The 12,514-nt window shown below is 37.7% G+C and overlaps 1 long non-coding RNA gene across 5 annotated transcripts in view; it reads left to right on the top strand.

The window, feature by feature from the left end:
• The first annotated feature begins 824 nt into the window (after nt 1-824).
• The window catches only part of LOC101713598 (uncharacterized), a 43,303-nt gene continuing 31,613 nt past the window's right edge, over nt 825-12,514 (top strand). Inside the window, exon 1 of one of the 5 annotated variants that reach the window (XR_015441704.1) lies at nt 825-1,553. This is a non-coding gene — a long non-coding RNA (uncharacterized LOC101713598). The remainder of the gene's footprint in view (nt 1,554-12,514) is intronic. The other 4 variants (XR_015441705.1, XR_015441706.1, XR_015441703.1 and 1 more) reach the window with 4 other exon arrangements.

Raw genomic sequence — 12,514 nt, forward strand, 5'->3', positions numbered from 1 at the left:
CCTGAGGTGCGACTGTGAGCATATTCAACCCCCAACTTGGAAGGACAAAGTATCTTCTTAAGCCCTCTGCGTAGGAAATAGTCAATTCCACTAATGAAAGTGGAGAGGAACAATAATGGATTTGATCCATTGGCTATGGAGGTGTATTTACCTGACAGCCTTCTATAATGTGGGCTGGAAGCTCGAAAGGAAGCGAGAGGTGAGATGTGAACACTTCAGAGTGGCTTAGTTAGCTTTCTAATACTGTTGTGAATACTTGGGGGAAACAAATCTTTGGAAAGCAACGATCCATTTTGACTTACAGTTTTGAAGCGTATGTTCCACAACTGGTTGGCTCCTTTGCTTTTGGGCCTGGGATGAGGCAGCACATCATAGCAGCAGCATGTGGCAAAATTGATTTTCTCATGTCCCGGACATAAAAGAAAGGTAGAGGAAGGTCTGCGGTCCCAATATCCCTTTCAAAGATCTGCCCCCAAAGACATCCTGCTAGGTTCCCCTTCTTGAAGGTTCTACACCACCCCCAGTAGGGCCCTGGGCAGGGGACCAAGCCTTCCTTCAACATATGGCCCTCTGGGGGACACTTATCCAAGCCATGCTGCTTCCCATGCTAGTGCCCTTTGACCTCCTCTTGTTCCTGGTTGGGTAGTTACAGGAGCTCCATTAATTCACCTCCATTCTTGTCTACTGTCTGATTTTCTTCCTGATGGGGAATGAAGATGACTAAGGAAGGGTTCAGCAGAACCTGGGGAACCTGAGTGCCCTTGGTAACTGAGCAGTGTGATATCAACGGTGTCTGCGAGCACAAAGGAGTCTGATCTCTCCGGAGGCTTCTGAGTCAGTCCCATATAAACAGTTCAAGTTCGATATCCAAGTCTATAGATGAAAAGATGGTAGAGAAGGAGCAAAAGGCAAATCTAAGAGGACTCAGAACTGAGGGACCTGATTGGGCAGGTAAGAGCTTGCATGGTGGGGAGATATGTGAGAAATAAATACATGAGAATAAATAGGAAACAGTAGAGAAAAATGCAGTTTGAAAGAGTCTGTTTCTCCTTTACAGAGAAACTACTGGCCTTTCCATTTAGGGCTTTTGCTAATACTGTAGTTGTGGCTCTGTGGAGTGGTTCTTTGACCTTTACCGTCCGATTGCCTAAAATCACCCTGAGGCAGACTTTTTCCCTAAATCCTAAGTAAGGGCTGGGATTATTGCTCAGTGGCAGAGCGTTTGCTTGGCATGTGCAAGGCCCTGGGCTTAATACCCAGCAAAGGAAACAATTCCTGGCCCAGTTCTTAGACTAGCCCCCAGTTCTTTGACTCTCATATTTCTGTTTTCTCCAGGGATTCGGATTGTGAAACTCCTGTCCCTGTGATGATTTTTGACCCTTGCTTTCCAGTCTGCCTGGAAATTACTCCCTGTTAATTTGCACCTTGACCATGACCTATGCTACCTTCTCCCAGACCCTGCTTTGTTCCATCTGCTGGATTTCCATTGTCAGGGTCCTGCCCAGGACTAACCTCTGCTCATGAACATCTTCTGGAATGACTGTCTTGGCACTGTGAGTAGATTTCATCCTCTGGTGGTCACTACGTGAATTTGAATTCAATCTTCTGCTCAGCATTTGGAGGTTCTGTCAGTCAAAGGCACCAATCTTTTCTGGAAACTACTGTGTGTGTGTGTGTGTGTGTGTGTGTGTGTGTGTATGTGTGTGTGTATCATCTCTCAAACATGTTCAAAGAAGACTTGTGATTTTTATTTAACAGGCTACAAAAGAAGGCTCAGAGAGTTTCAGGAATCTCCCTAAGGTCACAGAATTTGTTCCAAAGCATGTTGTCTTTTCTATAGGTGACTCCCAAGGAGGTATGAGGAAGATACAGGAGGTATAAGGAAGTTAGGAAAGTCAAGACAACTGTGGTCATGAAAAGCAGGCCAGGAGTTTAAGATGTTTATAGTGGTCAGTTTATGAGTGATTCACTTCAGAGGAGTGGACTTGCTAGTGAGTGGAGTCCAGGAAAAGGCCACAAGTATGAAGGAAATCGAGGGACATTGTTGTAATCAAGGTCACAGAGAATCTGTCAGTATGAAGCTGATCATAAGGAATTAACTCTTCCCTTCTAGTTTTATACCAAGATGAAATGTAATGCTTTCCCTGGAAGTGGGTGTTGTGAAAGAATCATCCTTGGAATAATGATTGCTGCATTCACCTGGCCTCTAGACACAATGCTGGTATTTCCATGCATGCTGTGTATGTTTGCAGCAAATTTGCTCACACAGTCGGACCAGTCCTTTTGGCTATCATGTCTAGGAAGTATGAATTTAACATTTGTGAAAAAAGCACAAATGTTGCCTTTCTGGTTGGCTATAAATAGAAATGGTTCCACTTCCCTGGATGTTCCTGATGTAACACATCTTAATCCAAATGATAGCACTCCCTCCAAGTATATGCAGAATAGCTAACATTCTTCCTTTCCCTCTTAGAAGGTGGATTAGTACCACCTGTCTCAGCTAACATTCATGAGATTCAGCAGGAAAAACAGTATTAGGTGGGGAAAGCTCCTTTGAATGTGGTGTTTTAGGATTATTTTTCTGGTTGCTAAACTGCTACCTTTGTATTCAAAGGTGATGAGATGTTTTCTGGCTGGGAGACAGAAACAACCCCTAAAGGTGGGAAGTTAAAAGAGGGCTGATGAAGATGTAGAGTAGAGCCCAAGTTGCTGGAGGAGGATATGCCACTGGGTAGTAGGGTTGCTTACATTTTCTTCTTGCTGTTACAGTGGAGGGGAGGGCTGTGGTCATAGGCTTGCTTCCCTTCCAGCCCTTGCTTCCCTTCCCTTCTTCTAGGGAAGGTATTAACCTGAGTTCTCATTCCAGCTGGATCTTTGCCAGACAGTCAGGGCAGCTCTATGTTTCCCTGTACCAGGCCAAGAGGGAAAATGCAATGCTTCCATGTTCAAAGGATTGTCTTGGAGCTGGGGTCCTGAAACTTGCTCTTGGATTTGGGATTCGAAAGGAGCAGCATCCTGGGCTGGGGATTTAACCTTTTGCTGTCTGTGTGTTTCCCCTTTCTAAGTGGAGATCATGGAATTCTCTTGCAGGAGTGTTGGGAAGATTAATGAGTTAATGTTTGGTGAAGTGCTTTGAGATTCTCAGATGAAAAGTGCTACACAATAATTATGATAACACTTTGTTTTTACATAGTGGCTTTCTTTCAGAGAGCTCAAATTGCTTTATAAAAATTATTTCATTAATCCCCATGGCATTCCACTATGGCAGGTAGCAATTACTATGTTCTGTTCTCATCAGGAATCTGGAACACAGAGAAGTAAAATGACCTGGCCAAAGTTACACAGCAGCTCACTGATAAAAATCATTTGCTGAATTTGGATCTGATTCTTTCATCCACTGATTCACTCCTTCATCAAATATTTACCAATTATCATGTGCTATAATCATATGATATGATTTTTTCCTATCATATGGTAGAAGAGGACCTGATGGAAAATTAAGTAAAGCATATTTTCTGTCATTGAAGAGATTTAGTGTGTCCACTTGAATGAGTAAATAAGTAATTATAAGAAGACATGACAATCATTTAGTACAATCCAAAGAAGGACAAAAACTTCATCCAATGTAGGCAAAAAGAAGTAATTTTGATTTCCCAAAGAGATATCAGATTAGTGAACTCTTTCTTGAGTGATAAATTCACCAGTACCAAAAAGAAGGGGAAGAAATATGTCTTAAAAGAAGGAAGAAGCATAAGTCTGGGGTGTGAGATCCACTTGGCATGGTGGAAACATAGAACTTGTTAGAAAGAGAAATGAATTCTGAAATTTGACCTTTATGCACAAGGTAATCGAAAAGCATTAGAGGTTGTTCAGGTAGAAAGAATGTGGTGAGCTTTACGGTAGTCCTCCCGTACCTGAACTTTACTTCCTATGGTTTTGGTTGCCTAGGGTCAAATGTGGTCTGAAAATAGTAAATGGAAAATTCCAGAAAGAAACAGTTCAGAAGCATTGAATTACATGCGTCTGAGTAGTATAATGAAATCTTGCATCATCTTGCTCTGTCTCACTAGGAATGTGAATTATCTTTGTATCAGGTGTATTTATGCTGTATACATTGCCTGCCCTGTAAGTTACTCAGCAGTCCTCTTGGTTGTCAGACTGACTATCATAATATTGCAGCACTTGTGTTCAGATAAGTCTTATATTATTTAACAGTGGCTCCCATATCTCAAGAGTAGTAATGTTGACAATTAGCATATGTCAAAGTGAAGCTATAAAATGCTTCCTTTAAATATCATCTCCTATCATCACAAGAAGGGTGAATTCAACGTAATGAAATATTTTGAGAAACAGACAAATACACTTGCATAACTTTTATTATAGTATCTTATTATATTATTCTATTTTATTATTAATTACTGTTATTGATCTCTTACTGTGCCTAATTTATAAATTAACCTCTATAATAACTATAGAAAAGAACATAGCATACATAAGGTCTGCTACTACAATCCTTGCTTTCAGGCATACACTGTTAGGGAGGCTCGTCTAGAAATCTATTTCCAGTGGATAAAGAGAGACTATGTGTATTTAGAAAATTCGATCTGGTGGCTGATTATCATGAAGTTTGCATGTGTAAAAGACCTAAGTCCTCCAGCTAGTTCTCTCACTCAAAGTCCAGTCAGGCACTGGGGCCTTTTTCTCCTCAGTAGTTTTAGGAGCTCCCAATTCAATATTGTTTTGTAATTCTGCACATGGAACTTCAGGAAAACAGCTACAACAATAGTCTTTCATGGCTAGTATGTTTCTCATTTAGAGAAGCATATAACTGTCTTTTTAAAGAAACAAATGATCTATAATGAAGTTTTTCAATGATAGTACAGGGAGTGACTGTCACTCTTCTGCTTTGAAATCCATCAGGCAAAATGGGTAAGACTACATCCGTTACTTATTATAACAGAAAGTGAGTCTTTGTTATAGTATTTGGTAAGTATCTCTTCAAATTAGATACAAGAGAATGATCTTCAATGCAAAAAAAGTGTTCATTTTTATTTCATGTGTTAACTATTCTGTGATTTAGATATATTTATTTTTATTTTTACCCACGCTTATAACTGTGGAGTCAATTTTAAGAATAGTTTCCTAATCACTTGTATTTTTTTTCAAGTCAGCATCTCTTTTAAGTGTCTGACAAAGAAAAGAGAAAAATCACTTTGCTGTATTAGAGGCTCTCGAAATGTTTTTCAGGTGTGAATGGATGCAGATCCACAGGCTGCTTGTAGGATGAAGGAGGTAGGTGCACTTAGTGTCAGAATGGTCTGTTAAAGACCCCATTATCTTTAGTGTTTGTGGATAAGAATTAGCAGAGAAAAGGCATGAATTCAAATATTCTTCAAAATTTAAATCTTGACACATGTCTGTTAAACAATTGTGTACCTTTCTGACATGCAATAAATATTTGTTGACTCGTTGGAGAATGAATCTATTTTCAGAAGAGCAATGCTTGCCTTATAAAGAATATATCTTCCTTGCCCCTAAATACAATGAGTGTGTCATTTAGGATAGGCAAGATTATGATGCAGTAAAGAAACATTTCTCGGTATTGGTGGTTTTGATAATGAAGGGTTGATACTGGTTTTAATGCAAAATTCATCACAAATCTGAGCATATTTTCAGAATTCTGTGTAGGGGGTTGCTCTGAAATTTACCTTCCCATCAATATACATTTTAGCAAAAAAAAAAGAAAAAAAAAAAAGAAAAAAAAATATATACATTTTAGCGATTGCCAAAGCAGTGTAATGTAGTATTGAAGTGCTGGCAATGAAAAGCTTCTGAGAAATTTTTCACTCTTCATGACTGCTTATCTTCCAATGACCAAAGCAAATCACATGGCCTTGGCCAATTGCAATTACAATCTTTCTATTGCGTAAATAGGGGAATCAGGTATCAGTTTACATATGTATTCAACACAGCTTTATTAATGCTCTTCAAAAATTAATATCTTATTTTCTAAAAAAATCATACACTATCATGTAAGAAACATGTATCTTAATACTGGAACATCAAGTCAAAGTCACTTATTCACTGTGGCATTCCTAGAAGACCTAAAGGTATCATTAATGCCCATTGCTTAAGTATAGCCTACAATATGATACCATTTATTGGTTAGTGTCTCTCACCTACTGGTGATCTTTTTAAGATAGCACTTAGGTGCTAAGTCTTCTTTTTTCTGCATTCCCACTATCTAGAAAAAGCGCTGACACAGACTAAGCACTGAAAAGCTTCCTGTATACTGTGACATTAGTAATTTTTATTTTGTATACATTTGGAAAAAAATAAAAACAGGTAAACCTAATTGATTTTTCTCCAAGGAGAAAAAGAGTCCCATTTCATCACATGAGAAAGTATTAAAAATTTTCCACAGCTGGACTTCTGCTGCATTTTCTAGTTATACATGAAAAAAACTAAAGATCAAAAGACATGACTTATTGGAAATATTTTTATCATTTTGGGAAGAACGGTTGTGTGAGGAGTGAAGTTCATTGTACTCGATGTGGTGGGGAGGTTACTCCACGTGGAGAAGTTTATTCTAATTCATTGGCTTTTAGGAATCATTAATGAAACTATCTTTCATATGTACTTAAATGCTTTAAGTTCATAAAATGATGAAACTATAATAAATTTCTTAAGGTTTATCCCACTTGTTTTCTCCTTAAATTTTATTCTCATATTCCTAGTAATTGCTTCTAGTATATTTAACAGAATTCTTCTTTGGATTGTAAGAGTATTCTGTAAGGCTTTCATCATGCCTGCCCTACTAGTGCAATTCTCAATTGGTGTTTGCAATCTTTCTTCTTGTGCCCATAGCCCCTTTGGCATAGCCTTCTGGTCTCCTTCAAATACATCTGAATCACTCGAAGGCCATGATTTCTCGATACACAGGCAGTTAATCCCACAGTTTTGTGATACTCATTTGAGGGCCTTACTATGACACTTGAATAAAATTATTTTCCTGGGGGCTGGGGGTGTAGCTCAGTTCAATCCCTGGTACCAAAAAAAAATGGTTTTCCTACTAGTTTAGCACCTCTACATCTTAGATTCCTTGGATCTATTTTTAGGTGGTTAACTCCTGAAGTCTTGCTGCTTAGAAGGAATCCTCGTTGTGGGTTATATGGTAGGTCAATACCTTTCATTTTCATACATCTTGGGCACCAGGGAATTTTCCTCTGTTTCTTTTCCCTCCTGCACCATGAAAGCAGGTAATAGATCATGACAATAATTAAAAGGCCAGTGGAAGCTACTTTCTATTAAATAGACACCAAAGAAACCTGGTAAATTCAAACATTTCAGAACACCAGGGTGATATGACATCTTCCTTCCAGTCCTGTACAAAAGTGATCTCATGAGGGACTTGAAAGGGGAGCTATCAGAAGCCCTAACATAAAAGTTTTTTGTTGGTTGAAAAATCCTTGTCACAATAACAACTAAGGTGACTAAGGTTGTAAAGATGAAAAAGTAAGAACGAATAACCTCAGGAAGTTAGCCACAGTCATGGAACTCCTACTTAAAGACTCAAAGTTTATCAGATGCTGCCTTAAATATTTATTATTTTACTTTATTTTTGGGGGGACCAGGAATCGAACTTGGGACCTTGCACTTGCAAGGCAGGTGGCAGCACCACTGAGCTAAATCCCCAGCCCTACATTTATTATTTTATTAACCACTTTGGCGAGGACATTTTTAAAGTTGTTTCAACTGTTTTGGGGTGGGAAATGGGGACAAATGGGGGAATAGAGGCAAGGCCCCTAAATCATTTCACTGTATTTTTTTAAGGACTCTTGTTTTTGCAAATTAGTATACATTTGAAATGTGGTTTCTGGGTGGTGACCTCTGGATATTATGCCTAATGAACACATACATATTTGATGTGTTCTCAGCATGCATATATCATATATTCTGTCTTTGTTTCATTTCATGCTAGTTCACATGTTTTGCATGTCAATATTTTTAACACACAAATCATTTTTTATCGCTGTGTTATATTTAGTTAAACTACTGCTTTTGAGTTGGCTTGTATGTAAATTTTTAGAGTTTGTAATCTTTCTGATTTTAATGACTGCATACATTTACATAATGTAAAGTGTTTGTGTGGGTATCTAAATTAGATACTGGCTAAAGGTTGCCCTCTTTTCCTTCCTCTTGGTTCCCAGGTGCATACTGCTCCCAAACTTTGAGATTTCTTACTCCCAATGCTCATCTCCAAAACGATCAATCCCAGGAAGGTGATTTTCATGTAATAATTTTCTGCTCATAGTTTTAACCTCTTTTGGTGCATTTCTATCATTTCTTTGTCCTTACTGGTGGTTACACCAGCTCCCAGTTTAATATAATTTGCACATTTCATTAATATGTGGCTTAGTCCCTCTTCGAGATCCTTAATAAAGATGTTAAATTAGATTGTATCTGACATTGACCCCTGGGGCACTGCAGTGCTTTAACGATATCCCGTTTTCCTGTCTGCAGTCTATAGAGTTCTTGCAGAATGCGCAAGGCGCAGCTTCAACCTGGGATAAATCTTCAATTTTAATTCTAAAGCAGAAGTCAAGTCATGTGGTTTGGGATAACTTGACATTGCCAGAACATACTTGTAGTTGCTAGGAAGTCATATTTTAGCAATTAAGTACAGGTTTGCCAGAATTCGATGTCAGATTGCCAATGTGCTGACAATTATGAGATAGTCTCTGTGTCCTGCTTAATGCATTTCAGTCAAACTGAGAAGGGTTTTGTTTTTTAAAATAAAACTAAGCTTTTTTATTTCAAGCCTTAGCAATCACCTTTCAGCAGCTTTTAAACAGCATGCCTCGTCTGTATTTCAAAGCAGATTTATTAAAGGAACAGTTGTACCAATACATAGGTGCCCAACTGAGAATCCAGATGTGAAACCCACTTTCAAATTTCAAGAATTTACAACAAGTTCTTCTTCCAAATTGGAAACATTTATTTTTTTTTTGTAGAGAAGGTATAATACCATATGATATCCTTGGCATGGAATTTAATTCTCTTATCCTATTTGGTTTAATCAGAGAGATCTATATATTTATATCAGATAAAATTTCTTCAAATAAATTATTGAGTGTATCCATGAAACTAATTTGCATTACCACATAAACCAGAATTCCTATGAAATTAAATTGATTATGGTTAAGTGGAATATATTCTTCACTTACATAGCTGCAATGCTTTTTAAATGATTCTAAATGATCAAATATTTTTAAAGCTCTGTAGTAGACATTCTCACCAACTGCTTTTGTAACACCTTAAACCTCCCAAGCTTCACAAAGTATTTTTGTCTGCTCTTAGGCATACTCATTAAGAGAATTCTTGACTTTCCAACAAAAAGAGAGTGACTGAAACAACAAATATAATCAGAACTTGAAAATGGCCTTGTATATACAATTTTTTGGAATGATAAGCACAACTACAAGTGCATTTCAGTATCAATTGTGGAAGGCTGCATTGCTCTATGAGGTGATAGAGGGAAAATATTCTGCTCATATGGTAATTCACACCTGTGAAGGATTTTTCCAGCATATAATGGTTCATTACATCTTGGAAAGGGTAGTTTTTACTCCAATAGCTCATTGCATTTTGGAACTTGAATTCCTCTGGGGTCTCCAAGTGCAATTCTCAGTGGCACCAGCTACCCCCTTACTGTCTTACTATTTCACCCCTGCCCCAGTGATGAATGACTAATGGCCACTACTTTAAGAAAAGGGCATGGACTTGGGGTGTGAAGGTCAGTAGTAGAGGACTTGCCTAGCATGTGTGAGGCCCTGGTTTCTATACACAGTACTGAAAGGAAGAAAGAAAGCAAAAGAAAGAAAGAAAGAAAGAAAGAAAGAAAGAAAGAAAGAAAGAAAGAAAGAAAGAAAGAAAGAAAGACTAGATATGAATTAGGCAGTTCAGCGAACAACAACAACAACAAAAATCAAATGATTTGTTGTGTAATGGAATATCTAAGTCAATACTGTGGAGTTGGGTTGGGTGATGGTGGTGGAATCTAGATATATTCCTCAAATTCTAGCTTTTATTTGGAGTGAATAATAGGATAGAAGAGCATTTATTTAGCCAGGTGTGATGACACTCTCTTGTAATCCCAACACTCCAGGACACTGAGGCAGGAGGACTGAAAGTTCAAGCCTAGCTGGGGCAATTTAATGACTTTAATGAAAATTTTAAGAAGGGCTGGGGATGTAGCTCAGTGCTAAGGCTCAGCATTGTAAAAAAGGAGGATTAAACTATACTCTCCTGACCTTAAGGACCTACTAGTTTAGCAGGCAACCTAAGACTTAAGGCTTGGCATTGAATAAAAAGGATTAAGTTACATTCTCCTGACTTCAAGGATCTATTAGTTTAGCAGGCAAGGCAAGAGTCATCTGTAAGCTGATGAAGCATAATGTGAAATGACGTACAGTTTGATACTAAAGCAAAGCAGAGAAGGGCTCAATTGATGTGAGAGGAGTTATCACTCTCTAGGGCCTTCCTGTGGTTCTTGGGTCTCTTCCTTGTATCCTTTCTTCCTGGTTTTTAAATCTCTGTATTTTTCTAGAGTGTTTTCCTTTTTCTCTATATTCTTTCATTCAATTGTCCACTAAAAATGCCATCCGAAAACCCAAGAAGCCTCAAGGGTGCAAACCAGTAGTAGAGCTATCTCCTTTCCCTGTGCTGTGAGATAGGTCGACACAGCTAGGGATGTCAGTTTTGGTACTCTCAAAGCAGTCAGTGTGTCATTGTGGCTATAGGTGTTTCAGCTTCTACCAGCTGCTGTGTCATCTGCAGCCAATTAATTTAGCCAAAGCACTTCTGATTCAGTTTCTAATATAGGGTAGAAATTGCCACCTATGCTGAAATCACTGTGGAGGTCATGATGCTTTGTTCTATTCAGTAATTCCACCTACAAAAGTGAGGTGTTCCTGCTGTGACGTCTTCATTCTTTCTTTTTTTGGAAGGTCAAGTGGGAGGTCCAAATGTTTCCTTCTAGCTCCTAGAAGTGGAACCAAATCCTGGGGAAAGAATTCCCAGACCTGGTTTCTTGTACAATATATGGGTCAAAGAATAGAAAGAACCAAAGAAAAAGCCTCAGAGAAAGTCTCTCCTCTATTTTAGTGTAAAGCGTGACAGGCTTTCTTCCTTCAAATGGTGTTTGCTCACTTGTCAAAACTAAACAGATTATTGTAAACCACATTTTTCTCAGACCTCACATTGATTCTACATCAGTGTTAGAAAATCCACTTAAAATTATTATTTAGTGGGCAATAAAAGTTTTTTATATATGGAGAATGATGTGATCATAGTGGTCTATTTAATGTTTCTTTTTCAAAAATAATGTTGCCGCTATTTCTAGTCCTTGAACATAAATGATCACAAACGTGCAAAATAATTCTTATCCAGTGAATCCCTTAGATGACCAAAAGGCACACATTAAAGAGAAAGATATTAGTGAAGATAAATTTTTGCTTAGATTTTTTGGTGCACAAACTATCTAGCTTAACTTCTTCCACTTTGGCATTAAAGTAAAATGAGAAGCAGTTTTCAAAAACTGGTATCTATACTTTTTGTAATAAGTCAAACCACACACATCAAATTAATGTCTAATGTGCAAGTAGCCCTTCCCAGTTTCAAACCTGGCCTTACCAGCAATGTCTTAGCCTCTTTTTTCACTCACTTAAGAAACTTTCTATTTAAGTAATCCCTTCTCATCTTCATTTTCTCTGTCTGTGGTTTAAGTTTTCCCTGGTCAGCTGTGGTCTATAAATACTAAGCGAAAAATTTGAAAGTAAATAATTCTTATGTTTTAAGTTGCATCCCATTCTAAGTAGTAGAATGAAATCTCACAGTTCTGCTCCATCCCTCTTTGAACATGAATCATTCTCTTGACCAATGTATCCAGAATGTATATCCGATTCTCCTGTTAATCACTTAGTAGCCATCCTGTTTATCAGACAGACTGTGTTTGTATCCAAGTAATCCTTGTTTTACTTAATAATGACCCCAAAGTATACAAGTAATGATGCTGTCTGAATTGTACCAAAGAGAAGCTGTGAATTGTTTCCTCTAAGTGAAAAGGTGAAAGTTCTTGATTTTCTCATATATCTATATCTACAGATACAGATTTAGATCCACTAGGGTGTTGGAACTTATCTCCAATGGGTAATGGGGGACTAGTGTGCTGCTGAGTTCTGAGGACTACAGTCAGTGAGTTGGACCTTAGCCCTCCCCTGGTAGGGATGACAGTCTGCAGAAAAGATCAATCCAAAATCTAATATGATTGCTCTTTTATTGGTGTAATAATTTTTTTATTTTCAAGGACTTGTTTAAAATTTATTTTATTTAATTCAGTTTAAAAAGCCATGTTAAAGTTTTCTTTAAAAATGAGTATTCAGTACACTATTCTGATTCCAAAGCAGAAAAATATTTGTTTAAATATATTAATAAAATTTGGTTTCATTAAGTT

Source organism: Heterocephalus glaber, unplaced genomic scaffold, assembly GCF_053883595.1.
Source record: "Heterocephalus glaber isolate CG9 unplaced genomic scaffold, H.glaber_assembly_v1.0 deba00001531, whole genome shotgun sequence".
Lineage (NCBI taxonomy): Eukaryota > Metazoa > Chordata > Mammalia > Rodentia > Bathyergidae > Heterocephalus > Heterocephalus glaber.